The following is a 15,973-nucleotide window of genomic DNA, read 5'->3' as shown; positions in this document are numbered from 1 at the left end:
TTTTGTAAACTTATTTTTTAAACCTCTTTAATAAATAGATTTTTTTTCAATAATGACTGTTGATCTAGAATAATCTTTTGTAATGGTCATATTCCACTGCATTGCTATGTCATAATACATTATTTATTCCTTTCCTGATGTAAATTTAAGCTATTTTTAATTTCTGACTATTATAGACAGGACTGTGATGAACGCCAAGCCAAACTTAATCTTAGGAACATATTCACACACCCTCAGATACAAAGAACAGACTCATTTTCTTAAATAGGTAATTAAGAGGCAGTTGGTAAATACAATTTGATAACCGGAGTGCACTGCACTGCCGCAATTCCTGATTTGCAAAAATTAATGTATTGTGACCATTATTTTCCTGAAGGGTAGAAACTTAACCCTAATCATCACTGTAACTAAAGATTAATTTCAGGGGCACCTGGGTGGCTCAGTCGGTTAAGCATCAGACTCTTGATTTCGGCTCAGGACATGATCTCACGTTTCATGAGTTGGAACCCCGAGTCGGGCTCTGTGCTGACAGTGTGGATCCTGCTTGGGATTCTTTCTCTCCCTCTCTCTCTGCCCCTCCCTGACTCACATGCTTGCTCTCTCTCTCTCTTTCATAATAAATAAATAAATTTTAAAAAATAAAAGCTTTAAAAATTAATTTCATGCTATTAGAGATGGGAAGGTAGTATGAAGTATCCTTTCCCAGCTGAAACTATTCTAGTTACTTGTAACCAAACCATCTCTGTTGCACATGATAAAACATGTACTAGCCTCTCATCTCATTTAACTTGAAGGTTCACTCTCATTCATGTTACAAGCTCTTCTTTGTTTTATGTCAACAATGCCTTTGACTTGGGCTGACACCATCTCTTCTTTGAAGGGCATGGATTGGATGAATAAAAACAAAAGCCACCAAAGTATGGAAAGAGCCCAAATGTCCATTGATGGATGAATGGATAAAGATGTGGTGTATACATATACAATGGAGTATTACTCGGTAATCAAAAAGAATGAAATCTTACCATTTGCAACTACGTGGAGGGAACTAGAGGGTATTATGCTAAGTGAGATAAGTCAGCCAGAGAAAGACAAATATCATATGACTTCACTCATATGAGGACTTTAAGATACAAAACAGAGGAACAAAAGGGAAGGGAACAAAAATAATATAAAAAGAGGGAGGGGGACAAAAACATAAGAGACTCTTAAATATGGAGAACAAACAGAGGGTTGCTGGAGAGGTTGTGGGGGGGGTGGGCTAAATGGGTGAGGGGCAGTAAGGAATCTACTCCTGAAATCATTGTTGCATGATACGCTAACTAACTTGGATATAAACAAAAACCAAAACCAAATATTTCTGTATATTAAAAATTTTCCACTTAGAAAAATTCAAAATCTCAAGCAGATTAAAGCAGTGTTATGAAGTTATTTTATTTTTTTAATGTTTATTTATTTATTTTGAGAGAGAAGGTGAGAGCACAAGCAGGAGAGAGGCAGAGCGAGACGGAGACAGACTCTTAAGGAGGCTCCATGCTCGGTGCGAAGCTGTGCGAAGGGCTCAATCTTGCAACCAAGAGATCATGACCTGAGTTGAAATCAAGCGTCGACACTTAAATGACAAAGTGACCCAGGTGCTCCTGTTGTAAAGTAATTAAAAAAAATTTTTGAGAACTTTTTCTCCTTAATCCTAGTACCTCATACAGTGCCTGGACCATTTATCCTTCATATAGTACTAGTGTTGAGACATAATGTGCATTCGATAGTTGCTAAGGAAATGAATGGGTGAATGAATGAACAAATGAATGAATGAATGAATGAAAAAATAACTAAGCTACTTTCAATCTGTAACTTAAATATTGGCGAATGTCTGAACTGGTAGAATCAGCCATTTCTGCAATCAAAATAATCCATACAGGGTGCCTGGGTGGCTCAGTTGGTTAAGCGTCCGACTTTGGCTCAGGTCACGATCTCCCGTTTTGTGGGTTTGAGCCCCGCATCAGGCTCTGTGCTGACAGTTAGCTCAGAGCCTGGAGGCTGTATTCGGATTCAGTGTCTCCCTCTCTCTCTGACCCTCCCCTGCTCATGCTCCCCCCCCTCAGAAATAAATGAAACATTAAAAAATTAAAATAAAATAAAATAATCCATACGCGCAGTACCATACAATTGTGTTTTCTATACTTAGGAAAAGGGTGAATGTTTTCCACTAACCATAACTCACTGGTCTTATCATTCTCAGGATCTTGGTTTATGGAAAGTGTCAGCAAACTGTGTTCTCTGGGCCAAACCTAGCCTGTTGTTTGTTTTCATCCAGCCCAGGAGAGGAGAATGAGTTTAAAAACATTTTTAAATGGTTTCAGAAAATCAAAAGAAGAATAATGTTTTATGAGAGGTGAAAATTATATCAGATTTAAATTTCATTGTATGTAAATAAAATTTCACCGGAACGTTGCCACGCTCATTTTTTCACTTGTCACTTATGGCTGCTTTTGCGTCACATGCAGAGGTGAGTAAGTGGTCCACAAAACGGTAAACATTTACTATCTGGCCCTTTACCAAAATGTTTGCCAACTTCTGGTCTAGGTCTGTCTTAGTTTGGGCATCTCTAGGAGCATAGCAGAAACTGGGTTACTTATAACAACAAAAATTTATTTCTCACAGTTCTGGAGGCTGGGAAATTCAAGAGAACGCGGCATGGGCAGTTTCAGGGTCTGATGAGCACGTGCTTTCTGCTTCACAGTTCACTGTCCTGTCTCTGTGCCCTCATGAGGCAGAAAGGTCAGGAGAACTCTCTTTTAGAAGGGCACTAACCGTATTCATGAGGGTTCCACTCTCAGGACCTGATCACCTCCCAAAAGCCTCACCTTCTCATACTTCACACAGGAGGTTAGGATTTCAGCGTATGAAGTTTGGGACACACAAGCATTCAGTCTAAAGCAAGGTCCAAAACTATTTCTTGGGTGTAGAGGTGCGTATCGTTCACTAAGAGCCAAGGATGCTTTTGGGTCACCAGCCTTACTGAATGTTAGTGTGGTCTACTGAAATGACAGGTAATGAGGCAAAGTCAGGTCGTTAGGTAGTATCCCTATTTTTTCCAACCACTTGAAGATAACAGTGATACTGTGTCTTCTTCTCTTTTTCACCATCTCTAATTGAGAAGACCAGTCTTACGCAATGCAAAATGTGATTCGAAAACACCTCAACACATCAGAGTCTTCAATGGCAGGATTGCTTAGAACCTCCTTACAGAGGAGGTTCACTCATGACCCTTCTGGCCTCCCCAGGCTTCACTCCGGGACACTTCCTGCCCCTGGTCTCACAGGTTGGGACGCGTCATTCTCCAAATAGCACAAGGCAAGATTTTAACAATTCGACTCTCTGGAACTTCAGTGGAATATTGAAGGAGTGTGATCTATACTCTAATGTATGAAATTATTGAAGTTTAGTGGTTTTTTTTTTTTAGCTTTGAGATTTCATTTTTATTACTTTCTTTTTATTCTATAGCCAAGACATAGATTTGTACCGGGTTCCAGAGTGAAACCAAGGATTATACTATGGAGTGAACAATTCAATTACTGTTACTCTTAAACAAGACCTCTGTAACTCTGATTATAAAAGCAGGAGAAATGATATCCTCTATTCTTGACTTTCCATCACTCATGTTTAATACAATAATACCAGCTTCCCCTCAACTTTAGCATGGATCATTCTCTAGAGAAACAGAACTAATAAATCTATTTGTCCGTCTATCTCTCCATTTATCCATCCATCTGTCTGTCCATCTATCTGTCAGCCATCTATTTATTTTAAGGAATTGACTTATGAGACAATGGGGGTAGAAAGTGTGGAGTTTGCAGGACTTTCCAGCAGGCTAGGAATTTCTATAGGAGTTGGCATTGTAGTCTTGAGGCTGAAGGCCATCTGGAGGCAGAACTCTCTCTTCCATGGAGGACCCTAGTCTTTGCTTGTAAGGCCTGCAACCGTTTGGATGAGACTGACCCACATTGGGGAGGTAATTTGCTCTACTCACAGTCTATTGATTTAAATGTTAATAGCATCTAAAAAATACCTTCACAGCAACATCCAGACTGGTGTTTGACCAAAGAACTAGCTACCATAACTGAGCCAAACTGACACGTAAAATTAACCATCACAACTATAGATGTGTATAAACATAAATAGGTATGTTATACAAATATATAAATAAATATAAATGCACGTATGGTACATGTATCACCTTTCTTTTTAATTATGCCAACTTCATTTAAAAAATTTTTTTGTGTTTAAATTTAAAGGCAGCATGACTTTAAAACCATAAGAATATAAGGCACTCTTGGGTTACTGAATTTGACTCCTTAGGCTCTCTTCCTATTTGAGCTTATTCAGCTTGTCCAGATTCTATGTATTTATGGTTGATATACATACCCTAAATTCGTATATTGGTGCCCTAACCCCCAATATGGTGGCATTTGGAGATGGGGCCTTTGGGTTGTAAGTAGGCTTTGATGAGATCAGGAGGGTAGGAGCCTCATGATGGAATTAGTGTCCTTGTAAGAAGAGATACCAGGGAGCTTGGTCTCTCTCTCTCTACGATGCAAGGACACAGTGAGAAGGGGTTTGTCTCCAAGCCAAGAAAAGAGCTCATTGCCATCCATGCTGGTACTCTGATCTGGAATCTCCGACCTCTAGAACCGTGAGCAAATAAACATATATTGTTAAGCCACTCGAGTGTAGTATTCACCGCAGCACCTGAACTGACCAAGAACAGGATGTGAGAAGAACTTGGGCCATTGTTGCTGCTTTTGAAGACAAAGGAAGAGGACCATGAACTAAAAAAAAGCAGGCAGCCTCCAGAAGCTGGAAAAGGCAAGGAAGCAGACTCTCCCCAGATCCTCCAGAAAGGAAGTCAGCCCCACTAATGCATTCAGTTTTGCCCTGTAAGACGCATTTCAGACATCTGACCTAGAGATCTGTAAGCCACTAGACTTGTGTAGCTTTAAACCACTAAATGGCTCGTAATGATACACCAGCCATAGAAAACAAATACACGAACTAAGGATCAGACGGGCAGGGCTGAGCCCTTAATATTTCAACAGATTCAAGTATGTCAAAATTCAGGCTGTTGTTATTAGAACTAGAGGTAAAAATGTTTTAGCACTTCTCCAAGCCAATGTCTTGTACAAGCATCAAATGCTCCAGTGACTTTGTTCTGTTGTTCAGGGCATGTATTTCAAATATTATCAAGAGAGTCTCATTGGTACTTTATTTTAGTACTATTGAATAACTTACAAAGATAAGATCAAGAATTTATTCGCAGCTAATTTCCGCATGCAGATTTCAGAGCAATAAACTGACTGCTGTGATCTTGATATGATTAATTTTTGAGAGTTCTATCTTACCCTCGGCTTCCAAAAACAGAAAGAAAATAATTGTATAAAATTCAGTATGTGGTCACATTAGTAATAACCATGCTTACCTTATGCTAAGGATGTATTATTTCATTTAATTCTTCCAATCACTCTGGAAAATGGGAGTTCTGTTTTTTTTGCAGGTAAAGGAAAGACGGCACAATGTCTAAAGTGGTATAGATAGCAGTATGGACCTTGGCAGTCTGAGTCTTGAGGCTGTGATTTAAACCACTTTACACACTGCCTCACATACTATAACTAAACTGTGTTCTCAACGGTAGGCTTAGCATCTAGTAAAGTAAAAAAGTAAATAGGATTTTAAAAGAAGTAAGATGGGATTCTCAGCAAGATTCTAAAATCTCTCTCTCTCTCTCTCTCTCTCTCTGTCTATCGATATGGATCTAGATCTATAGATATATATTTTTTGTGGTCTGAGGTGGAGAAGAAGATTTCCCAGTCAAATAGGCTGGGATTAGAAATCATAAAGGAAATAGACAAAGGCCTTACTTTCCTTCTACAGTATAGCTTGCCTTTTCCCAGAGGAACCTTGAAAAAGGGGGATTCAATCCGTGGCTTAAGGTATGCTTTAATTACCTACCTCTCCTCCTTTTGCCATCGAAGATGAAGAACGGTTTTTGGAGTTTGGCTATTGACCCCAGGCCCTTTGCCTTACATGGAACAGAGCACACAGTTTGATGACAAATTCACTAAACCAGGGTCCAGAAGACTTATATTCAAATCCTGGCATGGGCATACAATTTAATCTCTTCACTGTCAGTTTTCTCATCTAGATAGTAAGCATACTTATATTCCCTTTTCTGGATCGTTTTGAGGATTACATAGCATATTTAGAGCAGTTAGCACAGAATAGTTTCTCAGTATAGCTGAGAAAATGGTTTTCTTGCCCTTCTTCTCCCTCTCCTTTGGAGTCTTTCAACTTTTTCCCTGTGTTCTAGACCTAAAGCTGCCACTGCCTAGTTTTGTGGCCTAGAGGAAGTTCTCTAATTTCTGTGACCTGTTAATTTTTTTTAATCTATAAAATGAGGAACAAAAACATTGACTCTGGCTGCTTAGAGCAGATTTCCCACTCTTTCTCTCTTTCTGTTTCTCTTTCTTTCTTTCTTCCTTCCTTCCTTCCTTCCTTCCTTCCTTCCTTCCTTCCTTCCTTCCTTCCTTTCTTTCTTTCTTTCTTTCTTTCTTTCTTTCTTTCTTTCTTTCTTTCTTTCTTTCTTTCTTTCTTTCTTTCACTTTTCTTTTTTTAGATCGGAAGAAACGGCATCAATGGACGCCATGACTAAGTCACTCTTCAGCTATAAAGGAAAAGCTAATAAACACTTGGAAGTTGTTATAAAATTGATAGCAAAACACTGTACATACATTCATATGGAGCATATGAAACTTCTAGATTTAAATTCCTTCTTGTCTCATTCTTGACTAAAACCTACCAATGGCTTCCCATTGACCTTAGAATGAGCTCTAAATTCCTTAGCAGAGCCTTCACATAGGTGCCGCCTATGTCTCCAGTGTTTTTTTGAAAACTTTTCTCTACTGTGTTGGTGTTCTTTCAGTATTTCATATTTACATACTATGTTCCTTTCTATGAAAAGTCTTTGCTTGTGCGGTCAGCTTCTCTTTCATCTCCCACCTCTCCTGTCTGACCAATTTCTCCAGTCTTCACATTTCATCTTCAAAGTCATTTCCTTTTGAAAGAATTCTCTGTCCTCCCTGCCATCCTCCATATGATTAGTAGATCAATTGCCACATTGTCTGCATTAGACGCTTGCTCATTACTTTGTCCTTCATAGAATTTGTTACGATTTCAATTCAATCCTCATCTGTATAATTATTTGTTTGATGTTTATTCCCTTGAGAGGTCATGAGTCTTGTCCATCCCTGTCTCCTTAGCCCCAGGTACAGGCTTGGGACATATGATTTGCTTGGCACCTATGTATTGAATGAATACCAAAAGACGTTTTCATGGACGTAAAGCGAAGCCCTGGAGAGGTTGGATAATATATTTAATCTCAAACAGTTGACCAAGGGCAAAGGCAGCCTGATGCCAAGGCTCTTGCTTCAATATCTTCCTTTTTGTTGGTTAGAATAACGGATTTGTTAGAAAAGTCTAGTGAAATTATAATTGAGACAAGTAACCTCTTGAAGCATTATAACAGAGTGAATCCTCTCTACATCCTCACCTGAAACTGCCCCAACCACGAGAATATGAAAAAACGTTTTAGGGGGCAACTGGGTGGCTCAGACAGTTAAGGGTCTGACTTCGGCTCAGGTCATGATCTCACAGCTCATGAGTTCGAGCCCCGCATCGGGCTCTGTGCTGACAGCTCAGAGCCTGGAGCCTGCTTCAGATTCTGTGTTTCCTTCTCTGTCTTCCCTTCCCCTGCTCATGCTCTGTCTCTCTGTCTCTCAAAAATAAATGAACATTAAAAAAATTTTTGAAATGTTTTGGAAGTTTAGCAATATAATGAAAGTTCATAAACTGTTATCAGAGGAATATGGACAAAGGAAGACAGGAAGAAATCCTGTCTAATAAGATTAGAATTAAGGAGATCCATAATTGTTATTTCTATTGTGGAAGGTATATCAATGGGAATGTCAAAGAATTCTTAGATTATCAGATCAATATTGTAGTCAGCTATGGCTTCAAAGGCTTGTTCTTCCTAAAAATTCTGTGTTAAGCCTGCATTGGAATGTGCATAATAAATAATCCTGGGAAATCAGGCTTGGCCTTCCTGCCTCAGATCCGGCTTCCACATTTCAATTCTTACCTCATCAATTGTGATTGTGATCAAGGGTGATTATGTTCATTTACTATTAGAGCTGCCATAACAAAGTGTCACAGGCTGGGTGACTTAAGTCAAAGAAACCTATTTTCTCATGGTCCTGGAGACTTGAAGTCTGAGATTAAGGTGTAAGCAGGATTGCTCTCTTCTGAGACCTCTGCCCTTGGCTTGTACAGAACCATCTTCTCTCTGTGTCTTCACATGGTCTTTCCTGTGTGTGTGTGTGTGGCTTCAACTTTTCTTATAAGGATACTAGTCATGTTGGAGTAGGGCCCACTTGCGTGACCTCATTTTACTTTAATTACCTTTCAAATTATAATTTCATAATAATTAAATAATTTAATATCTCCCCAAACAGTCACATTCTCAGGCACTGGGAGTTGCAACTTCAACGTAGGAATTTGGGGGAGATAATCTAGCCCCTAACAGTGATATCCAAAATACTTCGTATGTTAGGGGCGCCTGGGTGGCTTAGTCGGTTAAGCGTCCGACTTTCGCTTAGGTCATGATCTCGCGGTTCGTGGGTTCGAGCCCCGCGTCGGGCTCTGTGCTGACTGCCAGCTCAGAGCCTGGAGCCTGTTTCAGTCTGTGACTCCCTCTCTCTCTGACCCTCCCCTGCTCACGCTCTCTCTCTCTCTAGAAATAAAAAAAAAAACAAAAAAAAAACCTCAAAATACTTCGTATGTTGGGCACAGGTCCACTCCGATTGGAATGGATGTTGGACACAGTCTGGGCACGGTACTGAGACCCTCTCCCATACTCCAGTTGCAGGAATATAAGGACATGAGGGGAGCAGTGGGAAGACACCTGGGAGGCCAGGGATAGTGGCTATTTAACAACTGGTAGAGACACACAGTATGGCATTCTGGGACAAACCAGCTGAACGTTGGACACGTAGGAGGCATTTAACCATTCATTTTGAGTGCATTAAGTACAGTCTTACTTTCTTGGACTCATTGCCAAGGGTGAGCTTACCCATTAAGCAATGGGTAAGAGATCCCAGATGTGTGTTACACTCCAATCATGAACAGGAAAAGTGTGGGGCTTCTCTTTCCTTGATTCACCAGGGTCTTAATGATTTTCCCTTGAACAGCAGTGGGTGGAAGGTGGGCTGGGGCTGGAAGAAACGGTCATTGAGAAGCTGTAAGCAAGAGAGTGGACAGGTGTGTGGACAAGGTCCTGGGCAGAGACTGGGACACCAGGTAGGGTGCTTTTACAAAGACGCAGGTGTAAGTGGTTAAAGGCCTTAATTAGAGAAGGCGCGGTTGGAATGGAAGGACTGAGGTGGGCTGGAGAGAGGGAGGGTGTGGACTGTCTTTGAGAGGCTGAGTGATTCAAATGCCCGCTGCCAGCCATTCTGGCACAGGAGAGAGCTTCCTACTGCTGGCTCTCAGCGACTCCCAGCAGCCAGAACCACAAATACTTTTCCTTATTTCACACACCTCAAAATGAATTAAGTTAAAGGAAAATGTAAAGTAAACTGTACAGGCAAAGAAATAAATATGTATTGCACGGACAATGTATAGCCATGGCAAAATCTCGAAGGTGGCCTACAGACCACTGAAGTTTGGGAAATACTGCTGCGGAGGACTGATTATCGAATGCATTTGGCTAGAACTTGGAGTCAGGGAACCCGGGTTCAGATCATGACCATGACATTTACTGGTGTCAATACATCGAATTCCCTGGTGGCGAAATGGGAAAAGCATCACCAAACCAGCTTATCGCCTGGTCTTGCCATGAGTCTTCATTGATTCTTCACTTGTTTCCTCATCCAACAAACTTGATCAGATTTGTACAACAGGTTGGTAAAGAAAACACCGTGTAGTTAAAAATCAATTATTATTGGAGGGAGAAATTGGCTTTTGAAACTTTTGCATGATGCTCTGGTCCCTAAATTCGAACTCTCAAGGGCAGCCCCCTCTCATCTCAAAAGATTACTAGAGCAGATACAAATTAAAATGAGGTATTTCCTTTCTCCACAAATATGAAAATAGAGTGAGTGGTTAGCTGGTGGGAGCATTAAAATCAGAAACAGAAGTTACCATTTTTCATTCGGCAACTTGAACACATAGAAAATCCACCTTTAACCCGTTCTTATTGCTTATACAGTGCTGGGAATACACGTGACACCTTGCAAAGTGAAAGTAGAAATGACAAGGTCCTTTCCCCGAGGAGCTCAGACCTAAACATTGTTGAACAAGTCGACACAGCACAGCAGTGGAGTGCATAATTGATAAGACGGGAGAGGTCGAGTTGGGGCTGTAGGCTGAAGCTGTAGGAAATGAACCATTCACAGCCAAGGGGTTTGGGGCGGGGGAAACAGGAGGGAAGAGTGTGCTCCAGATATCTCAATGGGATGACATAGTAAATGTGGGGCAAGAAGGCTCACAGAGAGGTGTCAGGCATGCTCACCACCACCAGAAGTGCCTCAACAAAAAAATCTGCTGAATATAATTTCTTCTATTCCTTGTCATTTGCTAGTAGCCCTTGAAAATTTCTCTTCCTGATCTGCTACAGTGAATACACTGTTTTCTCCATGTCTGGTGTACAGAGGAAGAATAGATGGACAGCTCGATGTACTTCCAGGGAGGTTTGGCCAATTTAACAGTAGAGACTATAATAAGGGGGGGATGGGGGGAGTCTAAGTACATTCTGGTGTTGACAAGGAAACACCAAGTGCCGTGAAAAGGGGAAAGGTATCCAAATCCCGCACTCGTTTGTGACATTGACCATGCAACCCTGCATGCTAGGGCTGCCAGAGTGGACCCTTCACCTGTCCATACCACCTTCACCTCTGTGTTCGCCCTGCTGTGGACAGGGATGGTAGTCAAATCATCATGGTGTGCTTTCTGGTATGGCTGTGGTTCCTCTAATTTTCTCCTACTTTGAGTCATAATAATCATCATAAAAGTTAATATTTCATGAGCAGTTAGTCTTTGCCAGGCACTGTTTGAAGAACTTCACGTGTAATAACCTCCTTGCTGTTTCCTAACAAGTAGAAGCAGAAAGCTTCATTTTATAGGTGAGGACGTGGAGACTTAAACAAGTTAAGCTGTTCGCTCAAGGTCACGTAGCTAGTAAGTGGTAGAGGTGGGATCCGAACCCAGGTTCTCCTGGGATTCGAACCTGGCCCCTTTTCTTAACCAGCTCACCGATATTACTTCCCAGAAGGCCTCACTGAAGCTGGAAGGAGGTGAAAGGGTGGGACTCAGGATCACAGACTCCAGAGGAGTTCGGAGCATCACCCCCTATTCTCCCCCATCTCCAGAAAGAATCTCCTGAATGTTCTCCCTGACAGGTTGTTCCTTCGCTTCTCTTCAGACGCTACTGGTGACCTGGAACTTGGTGCCACATGAGGCAGCCTAGTCCATTTTTAGATAGTTCTAATTGTCACCCAGTCATTCCATATTTTGAGCACACGTAATTTCTCTTCCTGGCTTCACCTACTTTCCTACTTCTGGTTTCTAGAGCTCCACCTGGTAAGACTTTTCTTTCTTCTGATGGACAAACCCTTAAATATTTGAAAGTCTGAGGGATTTTAGAACAGTCCCCTGCTACACACCCCAGCCACCTTTTCCCACTTGCAGCAGAAAGGCAGGATTTTATTCTCTAAATGTGACCGTCCTTTGCCTTCATTTACGTGAGCAGATTATCATTTGTCCCCTGAATCCAGAAGGATTTGGTTACGCACATGAAAGATGAGCTTTGTGTTAGGGTTTATTTGATTGCAAAAGTTGCCACACTTCTGTGTAGTTTTCATAGTTTATTATTCAGCTTCGTTGGCTTAGCTTTGTGTACGTTCCCTGGCGAGGCCCCGATGGTAAACCATTAAGACTAATCATTTATCTCTTCACACCTTAAAAACAAAAGGAGAGGAACATGCGATCGTGAAAGTATACATCTGTGAAGACGTGAACCTGTGAAGGCTACAACACAGAGACAAAAGAGGACATGAGTTGATTTGGAGCGTCGTGAAGAAGGAACTTGAAAGAGGTGGTTAGGCTCTTGGTGCGGGTTCCCCGGGTGAAGGGTAAAGCGCTAGATACTTTTAAAGACAAATTGGTTGATGGTGGAATAACAAACTAGAATAACTTTGGCAATGGCTTTTCTATTTTGGGTTCCATTTGAGGAAGGGTAAAGCTTACAGGGTATATACATGATGACGTAATTAAAATTGTTTTAATTAGGCATAGCAGCTAGCTGTACAAAATGTGAGTTTGGCAGTTGTTTATGTAACATTGCAGTCTTTCCTCAATTTTTTAAAAATGTTTGTTTTTGAGAGAGGGAGAGGGAGAACATGAGCAAGGGAGGCGCAGGGAGGGGGAGACAGAGAATCTGAAGCAGGCTGTAGGCTCTGAGCTGTCAGCACAGAACCCAGTGTGGAGCTTGAACCCACGAACCACGAGATCATGACCTGAGCCGAAGTCAGTTGCTTAACTGACTGAGCCACCCAGGCACCCCATAACATTGCATTCTTGATAGAAATTTCTAGGAAGCCCAAGGACTTCTGTGTTTCAGGGAAACACGTGAATTTTATAAAGAATCTTCCATCTTCAGGAAAGCTTTGTTACTGGAACTGACACCTTTGGCTTGAGGAGAAGGCTCCTCCCCTTCCGCTGGTGTGTTCTACTGATGTGCAATAGAATGTGGGTTGGCCCAACCTACGTAGGCCGCTAACCAGTTACATGGCTGTGGGGAAGACTTCCTCTTTTGAGATCTCCATTTCTTCATCTGTGAAATGAGGGAGTTAGACTAAGGTTCTTTCCAGCTCTGGGGATCAGAAGTTCTTCCTCATTAGTTTTGGTGTGGTGGTTTCCTAATACAGAAAAGCCTGGCGTGGAAATAAGTGACCCATTTCTCCTTGTGACATCCATGGTGTTATAGATCAAATTATTGGTTGCAATTCCCTTTGCCAGAGGAATTACACATTTCATACCCTTGCTGGGGCCTTATGGTGGGCAAGGTGTATTTTCCTGCCTCTTGGCCTTACGTTTGGTCACTGACTTGCTTGTGGCAAGTGGATTGTTAACAGAAATGACATTAGCAAAGGCTTGAAATATGCCTGTGCGTGTCTAGGGTACTGGTCCAAGAAGAATGTGAGAAACTGATTCTAGAATGACCAGCCCTACACAAATCCAAAGCTTAGAGCCCAAAAGGTTCCTGAGTGAAAAATAAATGCTTTAGGATGGTTTTTTTTTTTTCTGCTGAGATTTTTGTCATTGCTTGTTTTTCAGGATTAATTAATCATGAAACTAAGACACATTCAGTGTGTGACCTGACCTAAATTTTTGCTTTCAATGGACATTATGCATTCACTCATTTCAAATCTTGGTGAATGTCTATATTCTGTCTTTCATCTATGTTTGTAGTCTATGTTTTATTTGTGTATAATTTAATTGAGGCTTTAATGCCCTTTAGTGGCCAACTTATTGGTTTGGTTTGGATTTTTGTTTCACAGAGATGTCAGTCATTAAAGATGGCTTTGTCATTCAACCGATTTGTTATACTTATGAGTGGAACCCCAAGCCTCAGAGCTGAAATGACTCTTATTATTCTTGTCAGCTACCTGAATGCAGAATTATGGTTCAAATGCACACCAGGAGTCAGAGCCATTGAACTGTGGACTCTTCGCTCTCAATACTGACTCCTAGTTCTCATCCACAGACTTAATCAGCAATGCTTAAATAGCTGGCATTTATTTACTGCTGCCCCACAGGGGGGAAGGATTGCCGCACAGAAAAGGTGGTGTCAGCAGTCTTTGGGGGCTTAAGCGTCTTGAGAATTAATGGATTCTTTTCTACCATGCTGTGTTTCAAAATTAATCTGGTTTCTCCCTGCCATGAACTGACATAGATTGTTGTTATATGGTTATTTAAGGCACAGCATTTAGCCTCCACAATTAGGCTTTCCCCTGCTCTTCCATTATGAGATCAAACAAAGTGATCCTCCCTGTTTTATATCCTTGAAGGCTGTGGGCTGAGATGCCCATTAGCCCCATCATACTCACTTTGCTGCCCAACTGCTACCAGGTCGTTCGGAATTGGATGAATTCACACTGTGCATCCAACGCGTCATTATGCTTGCTTAGGAAAAGTGAATTAAATTTAAAACAATCTCATATAACTTGAAGGAAGAAAACTCACGCTGTGGTCATACAGAGTTCTCTCAGAAGAACTCTGTTTCACTGCATCTGTCATGTTATGGGATAACTTTCCCTTGTTAATATGCAACAAGCTTTCCAAGCTCAAACTCAGAGCATTTCGTCTATAAACTCTTTGTGGTTGAGGTGACCAAAAAAAAAAAAAAAAAAAAACCAAAAAATCAGAAATGGGGATGGAAGAGACTTTATGGTGAAACAAATCAAGGAAAAAGTATTTCCATCAAACACGTTTTGAGCTTATGCTTTCTTTGATAATAAGGAAGAGACTTGTACTCACAGGTGGTGGTGGTGTATATTTCTCAAGTAGGACACTCCATTCTTGCATATCTATCTAGGCAATTGTTCCAGATGGAAGGAGAGGAAAGAGGTGCTTAGTCCTCCTCAGGGAACACAAGAATCCTTGCCCAGATCACCTTGGAATTCATGTATATCAGAGTGTGACTCTTCCAACACTACCTGTTATTGGAGTGGCATGCCAAATGTTTTAGTCAAACAATGCCACAAAAATAGAAAACCTGCTTAGTGGAAATGGGGCTGTAGCATGAGATCTTCAGAACCTGTTTCACAATTTATTAGGCACTCTTGCATGCATTATTGCATTTATTTCTCAAAATAATCCTATGAGGATAGCTGTTCATATCAAGTGTCAATCTTCTTGCTTAGTTGTATCTTATAATTAATCTTCCTCTCACATCTATATGTCTTTCTACCTTCAGACCAGAAACTACTTAGAGGACAAAGCTTTAGGCTTAAAATTTGTTCCCTATGCAGGGCCCATCACAATATGCTAGTGAAGACATTCAGATCAAAGGTTAAGGAATTAGCCAAAGATCCCGCAACCAGTGACTCAGAGGTTCAAACACTTACTAACTGCCTAGGCTGATACTCTTCCTATGATATGATAACTGTTGTCCTATGATACCTAAAAACTCCTATAAACTTTTTGGAATCTGCCTAGTATTTTATATTTTTGTATGTTCTATTATACTATATTATTTATATTATATTCACGTATGTAGCATGTAACTATCTTAGTCATTTTACTTGAAGACATTAGTAGTTCTCCATTGGCCCCTAGTGCCAGCCCTACCTGGGTATATAAGGAAACCAAGCAAGGTTTAGAACCCTTAGGATCTTCCTATCAGAATGGGGAAATGGAGCACACAAAGAAAGAATAGAGATTTCCTATTGATTCCTATGTGTGTGATCTTCTAGCCTGCCATGAGGATACTCAATATTTTTTTTGTTTATTTGTTCTGAGAGACAGAGTGCAAGCAAAAGAAATGCAGAGAAAGAGGGAGAGACGGAGAATCACAAACAGTCTCCATGCCTAAATTTAGCATGAAGCTTGATATGGGGCTCAAACTCATGGACCATGAGATGGTGACCTGAGCCCAAATCAAGAGTCAGATGCTTAACTGACTGAGCCATCCAGGCGCCCCGAGGATACTCAACATTATTATTATGCAACTATGACCAAAACAAAATTCTCTTGTCTTCTAAGTTCCCCCAAACCAGGATTTTCTGGGCATCACTGTGTACGTTGTTCTATGCTCTCAGCCATTGTGTTGTAGGACGCGGAGTGAAGGAACCCGTCCAATGTGAAT

This window comes from Crocuta crocuta, unplaced genomic scaffold, assembly GCF_008692635.1.
Source record: "Crocuta crocuta isolate KB4526 unplaced genomic scaffold, BGI_CrCroc_1.0 scaffold41, whole genome shotgun sequence".
Taxonomy (NCBI): Eukaryota; Metazoa; Chordata; class Mammalia; order Carnivora; family Hyaenidae; genus Crocuta; species Crocuta crocuta.
This window is presented reverse-complemented; position numbering follows the sequence as displayed.